The 12,957-nt window shown below is 49.2% G+C and overlaps 2 protein-coding genes across 6 annotated transcripts in view; one reads left to right on the forward strand and one right to left on the reverse strand.

Annotated features, from left to right (window-relative positions):
- KLHL6 (kelch like family member 6) overlaps positions 1–8,416 on the reverse strand; it is a 139,235-nt gene extending 130,819 nt beyond the window's left edge. For 2 of the 3 annotated variants that reach the window (XM_058662146.1, XM_058662145.1), the window contains exons 1-2: positions 8,277–8,416; positions 5,121–5,218 (exon numbers count right to left, since the gene is read on the reverse strand). The gene's annotated coding sequence lies outside the window, so the exon portion shown is untranslated. The remainder of the gene's footprint in view (positions 1–5,120; positions 5,219–8,276) is intronic. The other variant, XM_058662147.1, reaches the window with a different exon arrangement.
- Positions 8,417–8,510: 94 nt separating this feature from the next.
- Positions 8,511–12,957, forward strand: part of KLHL24 (kelch like family member 24) — a 40,659-nt gene continuing 36,212 nt past the window's right edge. For 2 of the 3 annotated variants that reach the window (XM_058662148.1, XM_058662150.1), the window contains exon 1: positions 8,511–8,633. The gene's annotated coding sequence lies outside the window, so the exon portion shown is untranslated. Of the gene's footprint in view, positions 8,634–9,074; positions 9,685–12,957 lie in introns of those variants that run through there. The other variant, XM_058662149.1, reaches the window with a different exon arrangement.

The following is a 12,957-nucleotide window of genomic DNA, read 5'->3' on the forward strand; positions in this document are numbered from 1 at the left end:
TTGTCCCAGGACCCTGAGAAGCGGGTTGGGAACGCCTCTGAGCCGCCATGCCAGGGGCTGGAGTGTGGGAGGAGCTAGCTAGCACGATCCAGGCGGGGGCCCAAGCAGCTTGGCCCCGGGCCGCCATGCGGCCCGGGTGCGAGGGTCCCTGCCACGATTCCAGCCTAACACAGCCAAGCTTTCCACCACCTGCGCAGGTACATGGGGTGCGAGGCTCTCGGGCAGCTTTCCGATTTGCCGGGGTCCTGGTCTGATGGCCTCCTTCTGGGCGGGAAGGTTGTCCCAGGACCCTGAGAAGCGGGTTGGGAACGCCTCTGAGCCGCCATGCCAGGGGCTGGAGTGTGGGAGGAGCTAGCTAGCACGATCCAGGCGGGGGCCCAAGCAGCTTGGCCCCGGGCCGCCATGCGGCCCGGGTGCGAGGGTCCCTGCCACGATTCCAGCCTAACACAGCCAAGCTTTCCACCACCTGCGCAGGTACATGGGGTGCGAGGCTCTCGGGCAGCTTTCCGATTTGCCGGGGTCCTGGTCTGATGGCCTCCTTCTGGGCGGGAAGGTTGTCCCAGGACCCTGAGAAGCGGGTTGGGAACGCCTCTGAGCCGCCATGCCAGGGGCTGGAGTGTGGGAGGAGCTAGCTAGCACGATCCAGGCGGGGGCCCAAGCAGCTTGGCCCCGGGCCGCCATGCGGCCCGGGTGCGAGGGTCCCTGCCACGATTCCAGCCTAACACAGCCAAGCTTTCCACCACCTGCGCAGGTACATGGGGTGCGAGGCTCTCGGGCAGCTTTCCGATTTGCCGGGGTCCTGGTCTGATGGCCTCCTTCTGGGCGGGAAGGTTGTCCCAGGACCCTGAGAAGCGGGTTGGGAACGCCTCTGAGCCGCCATGCCAGGGGCTGGAGTGTGGGAGGAGCTAGCTAGCACGATCCAGGCGGGGGCCCAAGCAGCTTGGCCCCGGGCCGCCATGCGGCCCGGGTGCGAGGGTCCCTGCCACGATTCCAGCCTAACACAGCCAAGCTTTCCACCACCTGCGCAGGTACATGGGGTGTGAGGCTCTCGGGCAGCTTTCCGATTTGCCGGGGTCCTGGTCTGATGGCCTCCTTCTGGGCGGGAAGGTTGTCCCAGGACCCTGAGAAGCGGGTTGGGAACGCCTCTGAGCCGCCATGCCAGGGGCTGGAGTGTGGGAGGAGCTAGCTAGCACGATCCAGGCGGGGGCCCAAGCAGCTTGGCCCCGGGCCGCCATGCGGCCCGGGTGCGAGGGTCCCTGCCACGATTCCAGCCTAACACAGCCAAGCTTTCCACCACCTGCGCAGGTACATGGGGTGCGAGGCTCTCGGGCGGCCAGTGCGCCATTTGGCGCCAGGCTTCGCCTGCTGGCCGCCCGGCCAGGAAGTTCTGGAATTTGGTTTCTCTGATATGCTGCATGAGACGCTCCGTGCTGAACCCACAGTACTCTGAGAATATGTATTAGTCCTTAAGCTTTTCAAAGGCATTTAATCTTCCTCTGAAGAACCTGTGGTCACTTTATAGTGCCGATCGCCAACATCAGCTCACTTAAAAGGCAAAATTCCGGGCTTTTCCAGCAGGATGCCCCATTACCTGATAGGATGAGGGATCAGCAGAGGGGTCACAGAAGGCATTACTGTGACACTGACTGGCATTCAAGAACCATACTCGGGGCTAGAATGTGTAAGGCATACGTGGAACAATGCCCTGACACTCTGACCCCATCGGACGGTTTAGAAGGGCCGGTGGAGTCTATGCAGGAGGCATGACAGTCTATAGGACGCTCTGGGCTGACCAGAGCAACCTCTGGCATAGTTAACACTGGCTGGCAACAGGCCTGGTTGGAGAGCGCGGTGGAGGCCTTGGCTGCGTGGAGCCTACTACTAAGGGGCACAGGAACTGGAGGGAGGCTGAGTTCTGGTCGGGTCACAGTTGTAATCCCTTGGCACAAATATCAATTCGGCTTTGACGCACCATGCCGGATTAGACCACAGCACAGTTTGGTGCTCTGGAGGACAAGGATAGACGTTGGACGGGCTCGGCTAGGCCTCAACCCCATCTGAGCCATATATGAGATATGCGTGGGTATGGACGAGCCGTGGCTGGGCTGAAACTCTCAACAGCAGGAACCAGAATGGATTGAAGAGCGGAGCTGGCCGAAGGACCTGCTGGAATGCGTGAAGCCCGACACCATGAAGGAGTCGGAGGGAGGAACCTGAACAGATCCTCTGACAGGACACTGACTCTACAAGTAAACGCAAGAAGCATGGAGGTAAATAACCCAGAAGAGGCTTTGGAATGTGACCCACTGGAATACACTTGGCTCGGGTTGGGGCAGACCAGGCTGAGTCAGTTCACGTCATCCACTGGCAAGCCCAAGTGCTGAAACTGTGTGGGGGCCTGGCCGTGTTTGGTTGCGAAAAAAAAAAAAACAAAAAAAAAACAGTACAAAACACAAAATGCCAAGGTGAAATGGCCTGTGCTAGCAGGGAATGCAACACCCGACCAGCACTCCTCCCACTGGTTTAGGTGAGGGACAAGAGTGTGATGGGCAGAGCCGGGGAGAGATGCGATACTCATTGGTTCCAATAGAGGTCGGGGCTCAGAAGAGAACCAACCCAGGGGTTAAAACCATCAGCTGATCGGAGTGATGGACTGTGGCGGGCACTGTGCTTACTAGTAATACATGTAGGAGCCTGGACTAGGAATGCCTCAAAGTTTTTTTTAAGGGGATTCCCCTGAACAAAATGGAGGAATCAAAGCATTAATCAAAAAAAGATGGAAAATGGAGTAGATGAATCAACCACCTCAGCTTTATGCTTGCAGCGGAAAACTGGACAAGGGGAAACCCTAAGACGGACTATGTCAATCAGTGGACTCTGCACCAGCCTCATCATACCTGGACTGTTGCTGATGATATGTTGGTGCTTCTAATTGATCGAGGTGACGCTCTGCTGGCTCTGCCTACAAACCTGAGAGGGCCTCCCTAAGAGGCCGTTGAACTTGAACTGGACAAGTGGGATGCTGGACTCTGTATGGTGTAAACTTTTAATTAGGGAATCTCAACGGAACTTGAGCTGTGGTTATGCATCAAGGTGAAGGAATTCATGATGGGGGAAGGGTTTGGGGTGAAGGGGGGGGGAATCCCAGTACCTATGAAATTGTGTCATGTAATGCAATGTAATTAATGAATAAATGAATATTTAAAAAAAAAAAAAAAAAAAAAAAAAAGTATCTGGTATTTGCCACCTTTAAATCTTAGGGGATCTTGCGGATGCTACGAAGCACAAAACAAGAAGGGCTACTTGGGATTTGCAAGCGGGCAGACTACGGCGCAATATACTTTAGGAAGAGGTGGGATCTAAAGATTTTCTGTCCACTGTCTCCCCCAAACAAACACACACAACAAGTGATCTTACAGAGTATTCACCACAAGCACACACACATAAATTAACAGGGGCAACTAGTGTGATAATTTCTGGGAAAGAGGTAAAAATAGGCTGCTACAGAAACAAAGCAGGGGAATATCTAGATATCTAGCCCAGAGAGCAACAAGAGGAAAGGAAAGTTCCTTGGACTCCCAGGAGGCAGAACAGGAGCTAGCTAGTGAACTGAGTGCAGGTAAGGAGTTAACAGAGCAGCAAAAGAAGCAGGCTTCAGACAAGAATGGCCTGGAGACTGAGCAAGATTCCTTCAGGCAACTAAGTAATTTGTGTAGAGTGTGCTGGGTCGGCAAGAAGGACCTTGTCCAAAGGACTAGGGAGCTGGGACTTCAGGAAGCCCCTGGCTGCTTGGCTGCGTCCCTTTCCCTAGAGGGTTGGCCTGGCTTACTGTTTTGTGCCTGGGCACATCCTCAGACACTCCTTCTCCTGAGCCATTGTCTGTAAAGTACAAGTCCCAGAGGCATGCCCCAACATGGAACTGCTGGCTTGAACCTCAAGCACACACTTAATTCTGCATCATATCACCAACTTTTCCCAGTATAAATGTTAGAAGAACCCCAAGCTCTTTCAAAGACCTCCAAACTCCTACACAGGAAAACTTAGAACCTCTTATGCTACACTACATGGGAGGGACATATGAATAATAGTAAACAGGTGGGGAAAAAGATAAAGTTCAACAACATCCAGTTCAGGTGTGATCATTCCAAGACTGGAAGGATCAAGTACCAAAGTCCACAGGTTCTGTCTTCAGCCACAGAGAATAACACAACTGAATAGTGCTCATCAACAAATACAAAGGATCAGTGTAAGAGTGGCATCATGTGTCTCAACAGCAATATCAGAATCTAAAGCTAATAAAGCTACATAGTCATCATCCAAAATAAAAATAATCCAGAATTATATACCTAGCCAACATAATCATTTAGTGGTAAAACTAGAAAGATGACATTTTTAGACATAAATTTTTTAAACTTACTTCCCAAGGATCTTAGGAAGCTACTTCAGGAGAATGTCACCAAAATAGTAGGCAACCTTCAAAATCAGAGAAGGAAATCCCAGGATGGTGTAAAGAAATTTCTAAGACATTTTTTTGTTCTAAAGAGAAGCTTCCAAAAACAAAATTGAGGAGCAAACTCTCCATGAAAAAGGAAATTTACATATTTGTGTGTCTTTACACGTACATACATATACACATATATACATATCTGCATGAATTATTAAGTTTGTGTAAAGATGATATTGAATGCATTTTATCATTCTTTTTAGAAAATTTGGGAGAATATTACAACAGGTACCTAATGTCTTAGCCTGTTCCCCATTGCTATAATAAAATACCCAAGGCTGAGTATTCTATTTTTCAAGAGTTTTATCGGGGTCAACATTGGGTGCATCAGGGTTAAGCCACTGCTTCCGACACCAGCATCCCATAATCAGATTGATTTCTGGTTGCTCCACTTCTAATTCAGCTTCCTGTTAAGGCAGGCATGTGTTGTTGGCCCAAATAATTGGGACCCTGTCACCATGTGAGAGACCTGGATGGGATTCCTGGCCTCTGGTATCAAAAAGGCCCAGCCCTAGCCATTGTGGCCATTTGGGGAGTGAGCCAACAAACGGAAGATTTCTGTCTCTGATATTTTTTCAAGTAAATAAGTCATTAAAAAGAAAATTCCTTATCTCACAGTTCTGGAGGTTCAAGGTCATGGAACTCACATCAGCTTGGCTGCATCATATAGCAGATGACATCATGGAAGGTACATGAGTGGGAGACAAACAGGATCTGGCAAGACAGGATGTCAGAGAATGCCAAAAGGCAAGTCACAATCCTTCATAGCCCCTACTTCAGGGACTAACTGTAGACTCACAAGTAGAGAGCGACAAGAACCCCTTCAGAGCACAGCACCTCTAATGACCTAATTACCTCCCTCTAAGCCCTTCCATTTGGAGGGTTCACCACTTCCCAACATGCCCACACATGACCCAGTGGGGAACATCCTTAAACTACATCATACAATAAAGTAAACAAAAGGGAAAAGAGGACACCCACTCCGACAAAAGCAGAAAATCACCCAGGAAAGGAAATTTTGTGTTATTTGACTGACCATTAAATAACAAATGCCAAGTCTCAGAAGCATAGATATTAAATAATGACTTAACCAGATTGTAATAGTGGACCGATGGAGGACAGGGATAACAGCTTCCTTAACAGAAATAAGGTGCACATTTTCTGGGTATGTAGATGTGAACACCAGAAGAAATACTGCAAATGCTAGAGAACCACAAGTAGCAGCAGTGGGAGATTAGACTGCTGCTTCACCATTAGCCCTGCAATACTTAACTCCCATAAAGAACTTCTTAGAAAAATATCTTTGAAGAACTATATTTTAGTAATGATATAGAGGAACTAGGTGGGGGGAAGGGAATTGGGGAGGGGATAAGGGAAATGCCAGGAACCTATGAAACTGTATCATAAAATGATAATAATAATAATAAAATGTAAAAAAACATATCTTTGTACCTATATTATTTGAATATATTTATTTTAAGTGATTTATTTGAAAGTCAGAGTGGTATCTTCCATCCACTGATTCACTTCCCAAATGATAACCATAGCCAGGGGTGGGCCTGACTGAAGCCAGGAGCCAGGCACTCTATTCAGGTCTTCCACATGGGTAACTGGAACTTTATGTACTTTAACCATCATTATATGCTGCCTCTCAGGTGCACTAACAGGAAATTGAATAGGAAGCAGAGGTGGATACAGATACTCCGAGCAATGTCTTAATCCACTGTGCCACAACACCTAGTTCAAACAAGCTTTTCTTAAAAAAAAAAAAAAAGTTATGTGTAAACTACTGGTTATCATCTTTGTAGATGAGCTCCCAAAAAGTGGGATATCATCTCTATTAACAGGTTACTAGGAGAGTTAAAGGATGTATGTAAAAGGGCTACCTGTGTGCCCGAGTTCGGATTTAGAACACAGCACTCCGAAGTAGGGCACTTCAGAGTCCTCTAAACGAAAGGAGATTGCAAGGTCTCAGAAGCAAAATCTCCCTCTGACTTTATCCTGCCAGTTTGTCTCCCACCCTTTTTCTCTCTGGAAGCAATCACAAACCAGAATTCTCTGCCAGGACTAGTCAGAGACTAGAACCTCTCTTCCTACAGAAAGCCATAAAACCTAGAAATATTAACCCTCCCTTACCTCTCTATGAAGGAGCTGGGGCTGACCGGGACAAAATTCTCTGACCTATCTTTCCAATAGTAGGCCTATAAACCTCTCTCCAGAGGGGTCCTGTTCCTCCAAGGGAGGAACATTATATGGAGAGACCAAGATTAGAAGACAGACCTTCCTGGCTTTCTTGCTTCAGTCTAAAAGAATTCCTCAAAAGTAAAATTGAGAGGTAAATTTATATCGATATAATTGTTTTTCCATTATGCACAATTTGGTGAATTTTTTGGAAAACTTTTTGTACATATGGATTTCAAAGGCTTTTTGCATCAATACTTTTTTAAATAACAACTTCCAAACACTTTTGGGAACACCCTGTGTTTCCAGAGCCTTTCGTCCACTTACATTTCTACATTCAACTGTCCATTCCTTATTCAACTCAGTGTTCCTTGGTCTTTGCATCGTCATTTCTTCAGGATCGTGCGTCATGTAAAACTACCTTGCTAGAGGCATATCAGCTATGACCCCTATGATGGTTAAGGAAAGGTATCAGAACTTCCTGCCTCTGTGGTGTCTAGCACCCAAGGTAGGGAAAGGAACAGCATCAACTGGGAAGCACCTTGCTTGATGGAAAAGCTGCAGGAGAGACGCTGGGCTGCTGCCTGTGGGCACTAGACATGAAAAGAGCAAACAATTTTCTTTCAGGCCTAGCCAGAACCTTAAGATGACTGAGGAAACTTCCTCCATTGCAATTGGGTAATAAACAGCCAGCTCTTTGAGGAAGAGATGGAAAAGGAGGTTGAAAAGGCAACCAACAGCCACAGGGAAGAAAATGGGTGGGGAGAGACATACATACAGGGGATCAGCATTGTGGGGCCACCAAGGTACTTACTAGCCAGACTTCTCCTATTGGAGTGCAGGTTCAAGTCCTGCCAGACTCGGCTTCTGATTCAGCTTCCTGATAACATGTCTGGGAAGTCAGTAGAGGATGGCTGGTGTGCCTGGGTGCTTGCTATCCATGTCAGAGATCAGCATGCCATGCTGGTTCCTGGCTTCAGCCTGGCTCAGCACTGGCTGTTGAGGCGAACTGCGGACCCATGTGAACCAAGAGATGGAAGCTCTCTTTTTCTTTCCCCCACTGTCACTCTTCCTTTCAAATAAACTAATAAGTCTTTAATTTAAACACAAGTACCAACACAGGCCTTTCCTTAGAGGCATCACTACATTCATGAAGCACAGAACACAGAGCTATTAATTTTTATATAAAAAAATCCCAAACAAGTTAAATGCATGCAAAGAAACCGGAAGTACATTCATCCCTGCAAAAAAAAATGATTGGGGGGGAATGATAAAATAATATCCTTCATGGAATCGATCTGCCAATTAAAAAGCTAACCTCGAATTTGGTCTCAGGGATATTAACAGATTTGCAAAGAAAGGTCATTCACCAGGTGCCTTCCAGAGAACGCGGTTCTAGTCCCTTCAACCCCTCAAATTTCCTGACGGCCTAGCACAGAAAGGACCAAATAAAAAGTTCTCTAAGCCTCATTCCAACTTCTAGAATTCCTACAAGTTCCTGCTCACGTGCTTGCGCCTCCGAACGTGGAGGTGCCAAGAGGGCACACGTCGCGGGTTTTCTCGCTTGCGCCCTCGCATAGGGTGCGTTTACCTAACATCTTCCAGTCAGCAGGCTTCGATAATGGCCCTGTCACGCTCGGACACATCCGTCCCTACAGCGGGGAGTCCAGGTGACCTGGCCTCGGGGCAGCGGGAACTACGTCTCCCAGAGTGCCGCTGGGCGAGGGGCGCCCTCCCGATTGGCCTTGGTCGCTGACGCGGTGGTTTTGGCCCAGTCGGTCACATGTTTCCTTTGTTGTGAGCTGCGGCGGAGACTGTTGGCTGGAGGAGACGCCGGCGCTGGAGAAAGCGCTGCGCCGCCGGCTGCTTGAGGGACCGCGGGGCTGGCCGCCGCTGCCGCCCGCTGCCACCGCCGCTACCGGCCGCTTCTTGCAGCCTTAGCCGAGAGGTACCCGGGGATGACAGCACCGGGTCCAGCCGAAAGGCGAGGAACCGGCCCGATCCTGGGCTCTCCGGGGGCGGCGAGACGGCCGGGTGCCCACAGCCCCAGGAGGGTGTCTGTGGGGAGAGAAGCCAGCGGCCGCCGGCCTCTCGCAGCGGGAGAAGGGGATCTGAGGGCAGGCTGCGGCGAGGGGGGCGGCAGGGGCCATTTGGGGAAGCCAGGGAACTCCGGGGGCTCGCTTGGAGGGGTCCTCAGCCCCGGCTAGGTGGCGGCAGTCCTGAGGGAGGGCACCCCCGCCTCCTGGCACTTGCGGGCCCGGAACCGCGGCCTTGCCAGGGGCGGGTTGGGGCGGGGTGGCCGCCGAGCTGGGGGTGGGGAGGGTGGGGGCCAGCAGGTGCGGTCACCTCCGTCTCTGGGGAATCAGGGGTAAGCTGGGGGGTTGGGGCTGGGGAGGCGGTCCTGCTTGAGCTGATGCGCTGCGGACGCGGCACTTTATCTCTGGAAAACGTCGGAGCGCGACAGAGACCAACCCAGCCTTTCCGTTTGGGTGGGGGGCTACCCGTAGTTCCTGTCTGGGAGTGACAGGACGGGGGCATGACGGGGTCACCGGGGGTCCCCCAGGCCGGGAGCCAGAAAAGCCCCGTTAAGTGATTGCGAAATGTGCTCGGCGCTGTCACCTGACCGTTACCCCCGCCCCCAGCGAGCCTTTGTTTACCACGAACGCGACCGGCCTCGCGCCGGGAGCCTTGCCTGCCACGGCCGTCCCCGGGGAGCCGGGCAGGCGGGGGAGCGGGTGTTCCGCGGGCCGAGTCCCCGCCTAACCTCCCCACCTTCCCTCCACTCCAGAGCCTGGTTTCTTAATTTAGTCTGTCTTGTCCCCGCCCCCCCCCTCCTCCTCCGACTTCTGGACACCTCGGGGCAGACTGTTAACGCGTCCGGGATTGGGCGCCCACGGCGGCTCGTGGGCGGGCCCGACGGGCAAGCTCTGGGCTGTGACTGGCGGCCGTGTCCATGCTGGGTGGTCCTGCCTGCTGCCGGGCCTCCAGCCCCCTTGAAGGTGATCTGGAGGACGCGCCGGCCTAGCCGGGGTCTCGGGGGTCGGCGAGCGCCTTGGCTTTGGCGGGATCCCGCGGAGGAGGGTTGAACTGGGCTGCTCGGAGGCCGTAGGCTGTGCCCGTCCTCCGGCGCCCCGGAAGATCTGCAGTCTTTGACTTGTGTCGCGTTATTTGCTTGTGCAGAGGAAATTCTCCTCTTGCGTGTTGATTCTTGCCGGTCCGATCCACCGAGGTGTTACGAGGCCAACTAGGGACTGTGACACCAGGTTTATAGGAGGCCCACATGCCCACCCTCAGGCGGTGACTAGTCAATTAATTTCGGTGGATTTTAATGCCTGATTTTAAGAATCACGTCCTGGGATTTGCCAGCTTCAGACTGAGTCTGCCAGCTAAGGGATTGGCTTCTATGAGCTTTGTAAAATGGGTTTAAGATCTGCCTGTTATGGGCTAAAGCTTAGACTTGGATGGAGCTCTACATTTTTGTTTTTTTAAAGTTTGAAGAAATTTTTCCAAGTGTTAAAGATTCCTCTGTACCACGGCTTAGATGAGTCCTTTCCTTGTCTGGAGGAGTCCAGCTCACACACTTCCCTTGTTTGGAGGATTTTAGTAGAATCGATATGGCAATTCAGAACTTTTATTATAAGTGAATTGCAGTTGTGTTTTTAAATTGTAAATTAAGGTGGCAGTAATCAAAGCTCTAAGATCAGTCATTGTTTAGCCATAGGATGGTGAAAGTTATTTTCCTGACCTCCTGAGTTAATTGGGTACTTGGGTTTTATCCGGTTTTTTTTTTCCTGTGAGTCCATAGGAACTCCGTGGAGACCCAATGTATTTTTGTAGGAGCAATTTTGAGCTTCCCTGGGTCAAGCAGGAATTTATGAACAGTTCTTATTGGTTATGCAATCTTAATATGTTTTTAAAATTCAAATGGAGAACGAACATGGCCCGGTAATGAGCAGAACTGCTCCCCCAGTTGTGTAGAGCTCACTAAATAGGCCGATAAGCACCAAATAGCACTGTCTAGCCTTGTTAACCATTAAAACCGTCCCTTGATAAAGGCCCATTTAGTCAAAGCCTGTAACTTACTCTCTGAGAATATTCTGGGTTAAGGCTGACTGGCTGATTGTGAGCTCGAACTTAAAGCTTGCCTGGCTGTTGTCCAAGTTGTTGAAACCTTAATGCTTTTTCAGTCAGCTTTTATTTATTTATTTATTTATTTGAGCTTCCTTGTTTTTCTGCTGTTTCATTAAAGCCCAAAGGGGAAGCCTGTGAAAAATAAATATTGCTGTTTATCAAATAAGTGACCACATGGATTTTTGCCTATACTTTCACCCAGAAATTTGGGACAGCTTTCTTCAGGTATATAGACTCTTAATAAAATACCCTCACAGAGACAAACATGAAGGATACATTTTGTGTGATTTTGTTTCTGTTGTCAGGTGTGAGGCTGCTTGACAACTGTTCTTATTTAAAAGGTACCAGTCTAAAAGCACAGCACCTGAACTAACTTTATTTTAAAAGGCAGTATTGTTTGAGATATGAAGGGAGTATGCATGTTCCTATCATGCTTCACTCACCAGCTTTCCACAATGCTAGGACCCCAAAACTGGAGCCTAGAATAGCAGTACTTCCATATGTGGATGACAGGAACCCAGTTACCCAAGCCATCTCCCTTGTCTGCAACAGCCCATGGTCAAGAGCTGGAACTCCAGCCTTAGGTTTCTCTAATGTGGGATGGACACATAACAGCTAAGCCAAATATCCATTCCCTAAACTAACTTTACTAAATTAAAGAATTTGCCATTCTGCTTAAATTCATCATTACCCAAGAGCTATAATTTTCCAGAATTTGGCATATCTTTTTTTTTTTTAAAAAAAGACCTTGAGCTAAGAGAGTTCTTACTTTCTTTTTGTTTTTTTTTAAGATTTATTCATTTTATTATAGCCAGATATACACAGAGGAGGAGAGACAGAGAGGAAGATCTTCCGTCCGATGATTCACTCCCCAAGTGAGCCGCAACGGGCCGATGCGCGCCGATCCGATGCCGGGAACCTGGAACCTCCTCCGGGTCTCCCACGCGGGTGCAGGGTCCCAATGCATTGGGCCGTCCTTGACTGCTTTCCCAGGCCACAAGCAGGGAGCTGGATGGGAAGTGGAGCTGCCGGGATTAGAACCGGCGCCCATATGGGATCCCGGGGCTTTCAAGGCGAGGACTTTAGCTGCTAGGCCACGCCGCCGGGCCCCAGAATTTGGCATATCTTAAAGACAACTAAAATTAATATTGTAAAAGTGATTAGGCTCTAATCTTTATTTTAGCTTCTAAAAAGTTATTCCTGCAAATAATTTGTGGATATCTTAGAGTAAATGAAAATCACTGACTTACAAATACTTTTATACATAGGGAAGTCATTTAGAACACTGATCCCAAACTTGTTTAAGTGACTGAGCACCTAGTGGGATAGTGGGAGATTGAACTAAATTGAAGTAAAAGAAACAAAAACAATTTAGCTAACAGAAAACATGACTGTATATCTGTAGGTCTTTTTCTTAAGATTTTCTTTATTGCAAAGTCAGATTTACAGAGAGCAGGAATGACAGAGACAGAAAAATCTGTCCACTGAGTCACTCCCCAAGTGACTGCAATGGTTGGAGCTGAGACGATGCGAAGACAGGAGCCCCGCACTTCTTCCAGGTCTCCCACGTTGGTACAAGGTCCTAAAACTTTGAGCCATGCTCCACTGCTTTCCCAGGCCACAAGCAGGGAGCTGGCTGGGTTGCGAACCGGAACTCTTATGGGAACCCAGTGCATGCAAGGCAAGGACTTTAGCCACTAGGCTACCATGCTGGGCCCATCTATAGGTCGTTTAACACATTACAACAAATACTGATAGGAAAGTACATGTTAGTTAGCAGGTTAAAGCCAAAGGGCGTTACGTTTTCCGTGCCAAGTGTAGAAACATGACTAAGGAGCGCAGCTTGATGCTTGTAATGACTGATGAGTAACCATTCTTTTTTTCTTCCTCCTTGAGGGGTTGGAAAGAATCAGTAGGGGTGAGTTTTAAGGTGAGGAAGACATGCATTGTGGGAAAATTTGAATGTTTTTCTTGTAACTTAGGAGGAAATAGTGTTCTTTTTATTTTTAGAGCCACACTATTTGGCACATTGTTTAAGCTCCTGGAATTTTCACCACCTGATACCTCTTTCATTTCTGTTTCTGTCATCAAAGTCACGGACTGTGTTGCCTGTCTGAAGGTCTAGGAAACGTAAGATAGTC

This window comes from Ochotona princeps, chromosome 3 (genome assembly GCF_030435755.1).
Source record: "Ochotona princeps isolate mOchPri1 chromosome 3, mOchPri1.hap1, whole genome shotgun sequence".
Taxonomy (NCBI): Eukaryota; Metazoa; Chordata; class Mammalia; order Lagomorpha; family Ochotonidae; genus Ochotona; species Ochotona princeps.